Raw genomic sequence first — 14,682 nt, forward strand, 5'->3', positions numbered from 1 at the left:
ACGGATGTCTACCTGCAGAGATACTCACCCTCATGCATGCCCACCTGCAGGGATACCCACCTGCACGTATGCCCACCTGTAGGGATACCCACCTGCACGGATGTCTACCTGCAGAGATACTCACCCTCATGCATGCCCACCTGCAGGGATACCCACCTGCACGTATGCCCACCTGTAGGGATACCCACCTGCACGTATGCCCACCTGCACGGATGTCCACCTGCAGGGATACCCACCTGCACGCATGCCCACCTGTAGGGATACCCACCTGCACGTATGCCCACCTGCACGTATGCCCACCTGCAGGGGTGCCCACCTGCACGGATGTCCACCTGCATGGATGCCCACCTGCAGGGGTGCCCATCTGCACGCATGCCCACCTGCAGGGATACCCACCTGCATGCATGCCCACCTGCACGGATGCCCACCAGCACGGATGCCCACCTGCACAATTATCCATCTGAACAGCCCTCTGGTGCCCTCCTCCTGCTTGCACATGTTCAAATCCTTCCAGTCCTACAGACGGTTGTTTCTAATGGGGTCATTCTAGGCATGTTATTCTAAAACTCGCTTTTTCACATCTCCACTTCAGAGGAAAAAGGTCTAGCTTGTTTCTTTGCTTTAGAGCAGGGCCTGAGTGAGGTCAGGACCACAGAGCAGACCCTATGGGGATGGTCAGGACACAGAAAAGGACCCCTCAGGGTCTGGAAGAGGGTTTCCTAAGCTCCTGGTTAACCTGAGTGAGAGGCTCAGGCTGACCCCCTCCACCCTTCACAGAAAAATGGGCGATTGACTCAGAGCCACCCATGCCACCACCCACACCAGCAGCAATTCAGCCGCAGCCCTCTGGCAGGGAAGCCCTGGGGACACTAGGAATCTGAGACCCTGTCCCTTCCCGACAGCAGGGTGTGGTGACATGAGGGGAGACTGAGCATCTGCCTTCTGCTCACAAAAGTCACAGAGGGGACCTGGGACCCCAGGCTCCTGGCAATAGCAGCACCCACACAGCAGCTTTCTGGGGTATGCCCCACCAACACCACCTGCCCAAGGAATCAAGAGCCTGTGTAGAGGAGTCAGCTGGGCATGGCACAGCCCTAGGGAACAATCGTGGGCGGATGGCAGATGAGCCTCGTGCCCCACAGCACAGACCCTCACCCGTGAGGCTGGGGGAGCCCTCCTTGGGAGTAGGCCCAGGTTCCAGGCAAAATGACACAGACCGAATCCAGAAACAGACTGAGCAAAAGTGGTGAGCATTCTCCAGGTTTGAGGGAACAGCTGGCCCTCCAGACCCAAGGCCATCAACCCAGATGCAAAGCATTTGAAAAAGAAAAGAAATTTAAAAATGCAACAATAAAAAAGAATGCAAATAAAACATACAGTATCGATACTGACACAGCGTTTGCGTTGTGCTGGGTGTAAGTGCTCTACTGATGGGTTACAGGACTCAGGAGGGCGCGCACAGGTGCTCGGCAGACACGTGCCGTTTCATCCTGGGGACTCAGCATCTGCCAAGTTCTGTATGCGCAGGAGTCCTGGGACGAATCCTTGGAGGATACCGAGGGACAATCAGATGTTATTATTTTATTTTATTTTATTTTATTTTTAGAGGAGTTTTTCCATATTGCCCAGGGAGGTCTCAAACTCCTGGGCTCAAATGATCCTCCTGCCTTTGCCTCCTGGGTAGCTGGGACTACAGGCATGAGCCACCATGCCTGACATGTTAATTTAAAAAAGTAATCCACCAATGTGAAGAAAAGCCCACTGTCCTTCACCTTTGGAAGTTCCTACCCACCATGGGTAAGCTTTCTGCATGGACAGGCCCCGATCCCCCAACCTTTCTCCAGAGCCCCCTCCTCAGCTGGCCTCCCCCAGCCTCTGTGGAAGAACATTCTAGGTTTCTCCGACAGCCCCAGGCCCACCCTTGGGGAGATGACTGGTGACTTACTTGTGTCTGTCTCTCCAGCTAGGTATGGTGCCACAGCAGGGGACGTGGACTCTTCAGTCCACACATTCCCAGCATCCAGGACAGGAGTGAACAAAAGGATGGATGGATGGAGAAATGGATGGAAGGAGGGATGGAGGGAGGAAGGGAGGGAGCAAGGAATGGAGGGATGCAGGGATGGAGGATGGACAGATGCAGGGTTGGATGGAGGGAGGGATGGATAAATGGAGAGATGGAGGGATGGATGGCTGGGGGGAAGGATGGAGGGAGGGATGCATGGAAAAAGGGATAAATGGATGGATGGAAGGAAGGATGGATGGAGGGAGGGATGGATGGAAGGATGGGAGGGATGGGCAGATGGAGGATGGAGGGATGGATGGATGGAGGGTGGGTGGGATACACAGGAGGGAGGAATGAATGGAGGAATGGATGGATAAATGGATGGACGGAAGGAGAGATGCTGGAAGAAGGAAAGGAGGGAGGGAGGGAGGAGAATAAACAGGAGGGAAGGATGGATGAATGGAGAGATGGAGGGATGGATGGGCGGGTGGTTAGATGAAGGATGGAGGGCTGTATGGGAGGGAGGGAAGGGTGGATGGAAGGAAGGATGACAACACAAGGTCATAGGTTTGACAAACGTCACCTCCTCAGAAACCTCTGTAACTCACAGAGTTTGAGGAGTCCCCTGTTTGATCCTCTCTTGGAACCCACACCACTCCGGCATTGTCTGGTTTCCCTGCCTTCTGCATTTCTTGCCCTCTGCCGCCAATTCCTGGAACAGGTCTCACTGCCAGCTCTGCCCTCTGGGCAGGGACAGATGAATGTGGAATGGATGGATGGATGCTGGTGAGTGAATGTGGGGTGAATGAATGAGTGAATGTGGGATGAATGAGTGAGTGGATGTGGGGTTAGTGAGTGAGTGAATGTGGGTGAGTGAGTGAGTGAATGTGGGTGAGTGAGTGAATGTGGGTGAGTGAATGTGGGGTGAATGAATGAGTGAATGTGGGATGAATGAGTGAGTGGATGTGGGGTGAGTGAGTGAGTGAATGTGGGTGAGTGAGTGGATGTGGGGTGAGTGAATGTGGGTGAGTGAGTGAATGTGGGTGAGTGAGTGAGTGAATGTGGGTGAGTGAGTGAGTGAATGTGGGTGAGTGAGTGGATGTGGGGTGAGTGAATGTGGGTGAGTGAGTGAATGTGGGTGAGTGAATGTGGGTGAGTGAGTGAGTGAATGTGGGTGAGTGAGTGAGTGAATGTGGGTGAGTGAATGTGGGTGAGTGAGTGGATGTGGGGTGAGTGAGTGAATGTGGGTGAGTGAGTGAATGTGGGTGAGTGAGTGAATGTGGGTGAGTGAGTGAATGTGGGTGAGTGAATGTGGGTGAGTGAGTGGATGTGGGGTGAGTGAGTGAGTGAATGTGGGTGAGTGAGTGAATGTGGGTGAGTGAATGTGGGTGAGTGAGTGGATGTGGGGTGAGTGAGTGAGTGAATGTGGGTGAGTGAGTGAATGTGGGTGAGTGAATGTGGGTGAGTGAGTGGATGTGGGGTGAGTGAGTGAATGTGGGTGAGTGAATGTGGGTGAGTGAGTGGATGTGGGGTGAGTGAGTGAGTGAATGTGGGTGAGTGAGTGAATGTGGGTGAGTGAGTGAATGTGGGTGAGTGAATGTGGGTGAGTGGATGTGGGGTGAGTGAGTGAGTGAATGTGGGTGAGTGAGTGAGTGAATGTAGGTGAGTGAGTGAATGTGGGTGAGTGAGTGAGTGAATGTGGGTCAGTGAGTGAATGTGGGTGAGTGAGTGAGTGAATGTGGGTGAGTGAGTGAGTGAATGTGAGTGAGTGAATGTGGGTGAGTGAGTGAGTGAATGTGGGTGAGTGAGTGAATGTGGGTGAGTGAGTGAATGTGGGTGAGTGAGTGAATGTGAGTGAGTGAATGTGGGTGAGTGAGTGAATGTGAGTGAGTGAATGTGGGTGAGTGAGTGAATGTGGGTGAGTGAGTGGATGTGGGGTGAGTGAGTGAATGTGGGTGAGTGAGTGAATGTGGGTGAGTGAATGTGGGTGAGTGAGTGAGTGAATGTGGGTGAGTGAATGTGGGTGAGTGAATGTGGGTGAGTGAGTGGATGTGGGGTGAGTGAGTGAATGTGGGTGAGTGAGTGAATGTGGGTGAGTGAGTGAATGTGGGTGAGTGAGTGAGTGAATGTGGGTGAGTGAGTGAATGTGGGTGAGTGAATGTGGGTGAGTGAGTGGATGTGGGGTGAGTGAGTGAATGTGGGTGAGTGAGTGAGTGAATGTAGGTGAGTGAGTGAATGTGGGTGAGTGAATGTGGGTCAGTGAGTGAATGTGGGTGAGTGAGTGAGTGAATGTGGGTGAGTGAGTGAGTGAATGTGAGTGAGTGAATGTGGGTGAGTGAGTGAATGTGGGTGAGTGAGTGAGTGAATGTGGGTGAGTGAGTGAGTGAATGTGGGTGAGTGAGTGAATGTGAGTGAGTGAATGTGGGTGAGTGAGTGAGTGAATGTGGGTGAGTGAGTGAATGTGGGTGAGTGAGTGAGTGAATGTGGGTGAGTGAGTGAGTGAATGTGGGTGAGTGAGTGAGTGAGTGAATGTGAGTGAGTGAATGTGGGTGAGTGAGTGAATGTGGGTGAGTGAGTGAGTGAATGTGGGTGAGTGAGTGAATGTGGGTGAGTGAGTTAGTGAATGAGGGTGAATGAGTGAGTGAATGTGGCGTGAATGAATGAATACAAAGCCCCCGGCGCTTCGGCAGAATAGTTTCACTGGAAAGATGTCCTAGACCCTGAACCCCTCAAAGCCAACCTTGGGGCTTCAGCTGACAGTGTTAAAAATAGGGACCGTTAAAAAGTTTTTTTTTAAACCAACGAATGGAAATTCCCTTTATCAAAAAGAGTCACTGTCATTCAATTCACAAACGTTGCGTTTTCAGGAGCTGAGGCCGTTTCTTGAAAAATAACGCACCTTTCCGGGGACTTCCCTGGGGAGAGCCCGGGAGTGAAGCCAGCTGCTCCGGAAAGCTGAGGCTGACACGGGGTCTGTGTCCAGGGTGGGGCCTTAGGAAAACAGTCCCCCAACAGTCACTGAAGAAGACACTGACAGTTCATTCATGGTTTTTGCAAATAAACTATGGCCCCACATAAAAAATTGTTATTTAAGGAAAATGCCCTTGGCCAATTGGTCCTGGGGATTTTTTGAACAAAATAGCATTTGTCAGGGTGGAACTTCTCAATGGGAAACACAAAGATCCAGATAAACAGATAACTTGAGCGGGCGCGGTGGGCGCAGTGGCTCACGCCTGTAATCCCAGCACTGTGGGAGGCTGAGGCGGGCGGATTACCTGAGATCAGGAGTTCTAGACCAGCCTGGCCAACATGGAGAAACCCCGTCTCTACTAAAAAATACAAAACATTAGCCGGGTGTGGTGGTGGTCGTCTGTGGTCCCAGCTACTCAGGAGGCTGAGGCAGGAGAATCACTTGAACAATCGCGGTGAGCCGAGACCGTGCCACTGCGCTCCAGCCAGCCTGAGCGACGGAGTAAGACTGGATCTCCAGTAATAATAATAATAATTTTAAGAAGGCGTGGGCTCAGGGCCGGCCATTGGAGACCAAGGAGTGGTGGTGTGTGGCCCAGGCAGGCGCCCTCAACAAAACACACCCCAAGCCCAGCCTGATTTTAGAGTTCACCGTTTCTGTGGTGTGAATACTGCACATCCCGCTGTGGCCATTTGTAAGCTCCCGGCTGATTCTCAAGTAACCTTGGATCTCTAGAATATTTAGTGCTGGTTTCCGTGCCTGCGGCCCTGGGCAGGGCTGGACCAAGGTGAGGCCTGGGGACCTCAGGCTCGGCCCCAGGCGTGACCGGGAGACAGGTGTCTCCCTGGGTTCCCAGACTGTCTCCCTTCACCCACTCTGGTTGTGACCGAGGTGGCTACTGGAGTAATCACAATCCCTGGTCAGACCATCCCGTCCCCCAGGGCCTCTGGCTTCTTTCAGTAAAATCAGGGTGGGACGGTATCTGTCTCCATAAGCCTGCTGCCCTGAGGTCACCAGTGGTCACTGTTCCTTTGGCCCCGAGCATAGCACACTGTTTCTTCTGAGTGAGGACAAGCTGGCCGCATGTTAGACGAACCTGAGTCCCATTTGAACCGGAGCGACTCCATCTTGAATGGGCACTGGGTAAAATGAGGCTGAGACCTACTGAGCTGCATTCCCAGGAGGTCAGGTATTCAAAGTCATAGGATGAGGCAGGAGGTCTGCACAAGGTACAGGTGACAAAGACCTTGCGGATAAAACCCACCCAAACCAAGACGGCCACAGGGTGGCCTCCGGTGAACCTTGCTGCTCTTTAAACACTGGTGATAATGCCTTCGCTGCTAAGAGACACTCTTGCCAGAACCGTGCCAGCTTACAAATGCCATGGCAACGCCAGGAAGTTACCCTATATGGTCTAGAAAGGGGAGGATGGCCAGGCGCGGTGGCTCATGCCTGTAATCCCAGCACTTTGGGAGGCTGAGGTGGGCAGATCACTTGAGGCCAAGAGTTTGAGACCAGCCTGGTCAACGTGGCAAAACCCCATTGCCGCTAAAAATACAAAAATTAGCCAGGTGTGGTCATGTACATCTGTAATCCCAGCTACTCAGGAGGCCGAGACATGAGAATTGTTTGAACCCAGGATGCAGAGGTTGCAGTGAGCTGAGCTCATACCACTGCACTCCAGCCTGGGCAACAAAGGGAGATTCTGTCTCAGAAAAGAAGGATGGAAGGAAGAAGGAAGGAAGGAAGGGAGGGAGGGAGGGTTTTAAGGAGGGGGTCTGGAATGCAGGAGAGGCAAGGGCTATGATGGCTTCTCTTGAGTGATTGCTCCATCTGTCACAGTAGGTAGCTGGTCAGACATGGGCAGGGCAGGAGAGGGCCCTCCCAACCAGGAATGTCAGGTGACCACCAGTGTTGGCTGGGTGGCTGTTAACTGTCTCTAGAATAATTGGTCAGCCGGGCACGGTGGCTCACGCCTGTAATCCCAGCACTTTGGGAGGCCAAGGCAGGTAGATCACCTGACGTCAGGAGTTCAAGACCAGCCGGCCAACATGGTGAAACCCTGTCTCCACTAAAAATACAAAAAAATTAGCTGGGCATGGTGGTGGGCACCTGTAATCCCAGCTACTTGGGGGGCTGAGGCAGGAGAATCCCTTGAACTTGGGAGGCGGAAGTTGCAGTGAGATCACTACTGCACTCCAGCCTGGGCAACAAGAGCAAAACTCTGTCTCAAAATAATAATAATAAATAATTATTTAAAAAATAATTGGTCGCAGGCAACACCAGGGCAAGGCAGTCTCCCAGCAGGTAGAAAAATCCCCAAACTGGTGATCAGCAGATTCCCCCATAAGACCTCAGGAGTTGGGTGAGTGACTCGCATGTGTATTCAAAGGCAGGACTGTGGAGGGCGACTGGTCTAAGACCTCGTAGGGGCATTTGACAAGCAGGGGAAGAGCGCTTCAGGTAAGCAGGCACACACTCCAGTAAGCACAGTGCACACTCCTCCCAAGCGCTGGCCGGCCACTGCACATGCGGGCCACCCGCCCTGAGGGAAGAATCAGGGGAGAAGGCGTGCCAGACCTGGAGGGGGGCCAACAGATGGGACCCCAAGCTGAAGGTCCAGCCGCACACTTGTCCTTCAAGTCACCCGCGTGCGCCTCTTCCAAGTGCACATTCCTTCCTGTCACTCCTGCTCGAAAGCTTTTTATTATTTATTTATTTATTTATTTTAGAGCGAGGGTCTCACTATGTTGCCCAGGCTGGAGTGCAGTGGCTATTCACAGGCGCAATCCCGCTACTGACCAGGATAGGAGTTTTGACCTGCTCCATTTCCAACCTGGGCCGGTTCACCCCTCCTTAAGCAACCTGGTGGTCCCCCGCTCCCGGGAGGTCACCATATTGATGCCGAACATAGTGCGGACACCCGATCGGCACAGCGCACGACAGCCCAGATCTCCTGGGCTCACGCGACCCTCCAGCCTCAGCCTCCGAATAGCTGGGACTATGCGTGTGCCACCGCGCCTGCTCTACAGATTTTTTTTTTTTTTTTTTTTTTGAGATGGGGTTTCGCCATGTTGGCCAGGTTGGTCTTGAACTCCTGACCTCAGGTGATCCGCCCGTCTCAGCCTCTCAAAGTGTTGGGATTACAGGCGTGAGCCACTGCGCCCAGCCTGAGCATTTCTTTTTTTTTTTTTTTTTTTTTTTTTTTTTTTTAGGGAAAAAGAGAAAAAGAAGGGGAAAAAAAGAAAAAGAGGGAAAAAGGAATATTACTTCATTCCTAAAATGGGTTTCAATAATGGCCGATCAATATTTTGAGTGTTTAAAGTGGTTAATGCATATTTTATGTGTTTAAAATGGGGACCTCTATTGTGTTTATTTGTTCTGGCTCTGAGTTCAAGTCCTGGATATCGTTATCAATTTGTTGTCGCGTTGAATCTAAATCTCATTATGTGTCTTATGTATCTGGGTGTTAAGATCTCTTATTATTACATTAATCCTTTTACCCTTGCATCCTTGTAGCTTTGAAATCTATTTTATTAAGTGTGAGAATTGCAACTCCTGCTTTTTATTTATTTATTTTTGCTCTCCATTTGGTTGGTGAGTTTTTTTCCATCCCCTTGTTTTGAGTCTTTGTATATCTTCAGATATATCGTTAGATTTTGTGGATAATATATATTTTGTGTGTTTCACATGGAGAGCTCTATTGAGTTTATTTGTTCTGGATCTTAGTTCCAGTCCCAGATATCGTTATCAATTTGTTGTCTCGTTGAATCTAAATCTCATTATGGGTCTTATGTATCTGGGTGTTAAGATCTCTTATTATTACATTAATCCTTTTACCCTTGTATCCTTGTAGCTTTGAAATCTATTTTGTCAAATGTGAAAATTGCAACTCCTGCTTCTTATTTATTTATTTTTGCTCTCCATTTGGTTGGTACGTTTTTGTTTTTTTTTTTTTTCCAACCCTTTATTTTGAGTCTATGTATATCTTTGGATATACCGTTAGATTTTGTCTGTATCTTTTGATTGGGAGATTTGGTCGATTTAAATTTAGGGTTGCTGCCATTTGATATTAACTGGCTATTTTGTCCTTTTGTTGATAAAAATTCTTCTTTATGTTAATGCTCTTTACTTTTTGGTGTATTTTTAGAAAGGCTCATACTGGTTGTTCCTTTCTGTGTATAGTGCTTCTTTTAGAAGTTCTTGTAAAGCAGGCCTGGTGGTAATAAAATCTCTGAGTACTTGCTTGTTCCTAAAAGATTTTATTTTTCCTTCAAATGTAAAGCTTAAATTGGCAGGATATGAAATTCTGGGCTGAAAGTTCTGTTGATTAAGTATATTGAATATTGGCCCCCACTCTCTTCTAGCTTGTAGGGTTTCCGTTGAGAGATCTGCTGTAAGCCTAATAGGCTTCCCTTTATGGGTGACTTGATCTTTCTCTCTGGCTGCCCTTAATATTTTCTCCTTCGTTTCGATCTTGGTGAATCTAACGATTATGTGCCTTGGGGTTGGTCTTCTTGAGGAATATCTTTGTGGTGTTCTCTGTATTGCCTGGGGTTGAATAGTGTCCTGCTTTGCTAAATTAGGAAAATTTTCCTGGATAATGTCCTGGAGAGTATTTTCCAGCTTGAATTCATTCTCTCCGTCACATTCAGTTACACCAATCAAGCGTATATTAGGTCTTTTCACATAGTCCCATATTGCTTGGAGACTTTGCTCATTCCTTTCTATCCTTTTTTCTCTATTCTTGTCTTGTTGTTTTGTTTCATTAAGTTGATCTTCGACCTCTGATATCCTTTCTTCTGCTTGATCCATTCGGCTGTTTAAGCTTGTACATATTTCACTAAGTTCTCGTGTTGTATTTTTCAACTACATAAGTTCACTTGTATTCCTCTCTATATTGTCTATTCTTTTCAACATTTCATCTAACCTTTTTTCCAAGTTCTTAGTTTCTTTACATTGGGTTAGAACAAGTTCCTTTAACTCCCAGAAGTTTCTCATCATCCACCTTTTAAAGCCTACTTCAGATAATGGAACACAGTCCTTTTCCATCAGGATTTGTTCTGCTGCTGATGAGTCCTTTTCCATCAGGGCTTGTTCCGTTGCTGATGAGTCCTTTTCCATCAGGGCTTGTTCTGTTGCTGATGAGTCCTTTTCCATCAGGGCTTGTTCCGTTGCTGATGGGTTCTGATTTTGAGTATACTCGGCCTTTAGGCTGTTTTTTCCCTTCATTGTAGATGACCCGCCTTTCTAATTAGGTTTCTGAGTCGACGTCCGACTTATTGATTCCCAGTGCTGGGATCCGAGCAACCCACTGTGGCAGCCTAAATAGCAGCGATAAGACTGATGGTGCTCTTCTGCCCGGGAATCTCTGGTCTGGCTTCCCTCTTGAGTCCGCAACAAGCGGCTCTGACTTCCCGGAGCTCCGAACTCCGGTCAGTAGGGGAAGCGGTCCCGTTGGCTCTGCGTGAAGAGCTGCCGCGCCGAGACGCCGGCAAAACCGCTGCGGCGGCCACAAGAGTCGCGCTGGCGACCCGTGGGGCTCCTCCACTGGGAATCGGCTAATCGGTGAGTGACGAAAATTCGTCTAATGATGTGGCGTCGTCTCGTTCTCTGAGCTTTCACTGGGAGCTACAATCCCGAGGTGTTAGTGGTCGGCCATCTTGGATCTCGTCCTGAGCATTTCTCTGCTCTACAGATTTTTAATAAATGTCACTCCTTCTCTAAAACTTGCCTCCGCCTCTCCTTCTGCCTCACGCCCCACGGCCAAATTCTTTCTTCCGAGGAGGCAAGAACCGCGGTGGCTGCAGACCTGTAAGGATTAGCCACTCAAGTGTTCGTGCCGTGTCACTAGATAACTTCCTCCACGAACACATCTGCTGAAAGGACCGGCGCCGTCCTGGGCCCACGCAGATGACAGATCAGCCACAGTCATCCTTGCAGTCAGTCTCTAGCTGGGAGTGAGCCCCAGCCCTGAAGTAACGGCCTGCTGTGGAGGGAATTCTGGAGGTGCCTGGTTTGGGTCCCGAAGCTTCTCAGGAAGTAGATGACCCCCTAAGTGAGCATGGTGTGTGCCTAACAAGCATCCAGGTCAACCAGTGTGCACAGGGCCGGAGCGTCCAGTGGGAGCGGGAAGGCAGCTGCTCTCAGCGTGCTCCCAGGCTGGACTTCAAGATGAAGTGTCTGCGGTTTGCTCAAAGCCATGTCTTGAGATGGGGAGAAAGGAGGAAAGAAAAACAGGTTTCAATGCAGTTTGAAGCTACGGACTTGGTGACTTAACAAGGCCTGTGTGACTCCCCGGGAGGAGTGTGTCAGGCTTCTCTGGGTGGACGAGCAGGGGTCCCTTCAGTTGGCTGCGGACTTTGTGTTTTATCTTTGGTTTGCACTGGCCTGGGACGGAACTTCGCTAAAAGCCCGTGGGCAGTTCTAACGTGACCTGGGTGTGTACAAGTGGCTTTAGTCATCCAGGGCAGGCAGGTGCCTGGAGCCAAGACGCGGAAAGAGGCCAGAAGGTGGAGTCAGAAGATGGGGTGATTAGGGGCGTGGTGGGGGCAGGTCAGTCGCCCGGGGCTGGGGGAGCTTCCTGGGCTCTGGAAGGGTAGCGTGCTCACCCTCCCCTGCGTATGGTGTTGTTAACGGTGTCATTAGGAGTGTCCGCTGAGCAGTGACTTTGCCGTGCCATGCAAATACTCACAGGCCACACTGCTGTCAGAGGATGGAGGCTGGGCCGGGAGGCTTGTTTTCAAAGCCATGGGTGTCAAACCCACAAACCGCAGAGCAGAACAGACTCGGCCGAGCGGACAAGGGGGCTCGTCTTCTCCCCGCGCCTCCATCGTCTTCCCAACTGAAGTCAGAGGCGGGGAGGTGGAAAGCCCTGGCCCCGGCTTAGTACGGCCTCTCCAGTGTGTCCTGCTGGAGGAAACCAGCCCAGTGTCTTACAAAGCGAGAGCGGAGCTTGGCCTGAGCGTGGAGTGAGCGAGGCGTTGCTCGCCAGCTGCTTGTTCAGAATGTTACAGGCCATTGAAAAGCAGGCTGTGTACTCATTCTGCTGCCTCCATTGTCTGTGTCTGAGCTCTCACCCAGGTCCCCCACCTGCCCTGCACACCTGCTGAGGGTGAAAGCCTGTGTCCCTGACAGGCACGTGGGAGCAGTGTTTTCCCAGGCCCTCGAGTGCCCAGCCGTGTGGGCAGAGCACTGTCTTCTACAGGATCTTATTAAGGGTTGGGGGGGTGAAGAGGTGGCGCCAGGGTCCTCTCCCAACCTTACTGCTCTTACCTGCGTGTGGACACTCTGCCAGCCCTCTGGAATCCCCAGGGCTGTCAGGAGGGAGCCTGAACGGCCTACAACAAAAACTGTGCCTGTCCCTTTACTGTTTGTAAAACACCATCCCAAAAGTCAACTCCATCCCACGTGGCCTAAGGCAAAAGTATTCTGTTTTACCTTAGGCCACGTGGGATGGAGTTGCCCCAGCTGGCAGACAGGACCTTTATCCATAGTGAGACAAGAGGATTCCCCTCTGTGGACTCCCCACCACTGTGCCCTAAGATTGGTGCTGTGTGCACAGCCCAGGCAGAGGAGCCAGGAGAGATGCCAGCAGGCAGGGGGCTGCTGCCCCAGGAGCACATTCCAGCATCTGGAAACATCTCCCACTGCATCTGCAGGAAGCGCCTGGAAGAGGAGGAGGAGGAGGAGAAAAAGGAGGAGGAGGAGGAAGAGGAGGAGGAGAAAAAAGAGGAGGAGGAGGAGAAAGAGGAGGAGGAGAAAGAGGAGGAGGAAGAGGAGGAGGAGGAGAAAGAGGAGGAGGAAGAGGATAAGGAGGAGGAGGAAGAGAAGGAGGAAAAAGAGGAGGAGGAGGAGGAAAAAGAGGAGGAGGAAAAAGGAGGAAGAGGAGGAGGAGGAAAAAGAGGAGGAGGAAAAAGGAGGAAGAGGAGGAGGAGGAGGAGAAAGAGGTGGAGGAAGAGGAGGAGGAGGAAGAGGAGGAGGAGGAGGAAGAGGAGGAGGGGGAGGAAGAGGAGGAGGGGGAGGAAGAGGAGGAAGACGAGGAGGAGGAAGAGGAGGAGGAGGAAGACGAGGAGGAGGAGGAAGACAGGAAGAGGAGGAGGAGGAAGACAGGAAGAGGAAGAGGAGGAGAAAGAGGAGGAGGAAGAGGAGGAGGAGGAGGAAGAGGAGGAGGGGGAGGAAGAGGAGGAAGACGAGGAGGAGGAAGAGGAGGAGGAGGAAGACGAGGAGGAGGAGGAAGACAGGAAGAGGAGGAGGAGGAAGACAGGAAGAGGAAGAGGAGGAGAAAGAGGAGGAGGAAGAGGAGGAGGAGGAGGAAGACAGGAAGAGGAGGAGGAGGAGGAAGAGGAGGAGGAGGAGGCAGAGGAGGAGGAAGAGGAGGAGGAGGAGAAAAAGGAGGAGGAAGAGGAGGAGGAGGAGGAAGAGGAGGAGGAGGAGGCGGAGGAGGAGGAAGAGGAGGGGGAGGCCGTGCCCACACTCATGGCACACGCCACCATGGAGCTTTCAGTCTGGGTCTAAGCACATCCACCCGCCCTTCCTCACTGTATTCTCCCAGGGACCCCTAGCTACCCACAGGCTTGGCCTGCATCTGCACAGAGGGACTGGGCCCTTGGTGGAGGCCCTGGCTGGCCCCATCTTGGGTCCTGGCCCAATGCTGTGGCTGCCAGCCTGCCCTCAGAGCTTCAGGAACCGGGGGCCCAGGCTCTGAGTGGAGTCCGGGTGGTCCTGGGCAGCCGTGGCAGGAGAGGCTCCTTCCTGATGAGGCTCTGCGGGCTGAAAGTGTCAGTTCCTCTATTAGCCCCTGTAGGGAGGTGTCCAAGTCGACAGGAAGTTCCGGAGGTGATTTTGGGTCCAAGTCTGTGGCTTTCTCCCGGCAGCCCGGCTTTACCGTGGCTGTCCCTGTCCGTTGGCCGATGTGCTGACATTCCAGGACTCCGGAGTGTCCACACGTCCATGGCGGGAAAAGCCTTCTGCAGACCGGCTACCACTGCCCTGCGGCTCGGGATCACACTCCTGAAGCCCAGAGTCCTGCCCTGGGAGCAGGTGTCAACCAGAACTCACTCCCAGGAAGAGTGAGGGGCAGTGCCTCCAGGCCGGGATGCCAGCTAGCAGCGCTCTCCAGGAAAGCTGGAGGAAGCACCTCATTTGTGCCAATCTCACTGGTTTGTCATCATGATTCTTCACAGTGAAGAAAAACGCAGAGCCTCTGACTTCCTGGGGCATGGCAGGGCTCCCTCTGACCTGAGCAGTGGCTCCTCCGAGGTCACCAGACTGTCCTACATACACCCAGGTTGTGCCTGCTGCTTCCTCTGTGGTGCAGGCGGAGGTTTCCTGGGCTAACCCATCACTGATAATCTCATCGTGGGTATTCTCATCACCTACAACTTCATCCTTGATACTTTCTTTTTTTTTTAAGATAGGGTTTCACCATGATGGCCAGGCCGGTCTTGAACTCCTGACCTCAGGTGATCCACCCACCTCGGCCTCCCAAAGTGCTGGGATTACAGGCGTGAGCCACCGCGCCCAGCAGATACATTTTTTTTTTAAAGGAGTCTCGCTCTGTCGTCCAGGCTGGAGTGCAGTGGCGTGATCTCAGCTCATTGCAACCTCTGTCTCCCAGTTTCAAGCAATTCTCCTGCCTCAACCTCCTGAGTAGCTCGGATTACAGGTGCCCACCACAGCACCCAGCTAACTTCTGTGTTTTAGTAGA

At 51.8% G+C, this 14,682-nt stretch overlaps 1 long non-coding RNA gene across 1 annotated transcript in view; it reads right to left on the reverse strand.

Moving 5' to 3' along the window:
* LOC144580679 (uncharacterized) overlaps nucleotides 1-7,883 on the reverse strand; it is a 218,943-nt gene extending 211,060 nt beyond the window's left edge. The window contains exon 1 of the long non-coding RNA XR_013530644.1: nucleotides 7,839-7,883. This is a non-coding gene — a long non-coding RNA (uncharacterized LOC144580679). The remainder of the gene's footprint in view (nucleotides 1-7,838) is intronic.
* Nucleotides 7,884-14,682: the final 6,799 nt, after the last annotated feature.

Source organism: Callithrix jacchus, chromosome 21, assembly GCF_049354715.1.
Source record: "Callithrix jacchus isolate 240 chromosome 21, calJac240_pri, whole genome shotgun sequence".
Taxonomy (NCBI): domain Eukaryota; kingdom Metazoa; phylum Chordata; class Mammalia; order Primates; family Cebidae; genus Callithrix; species Callithrix jacchus.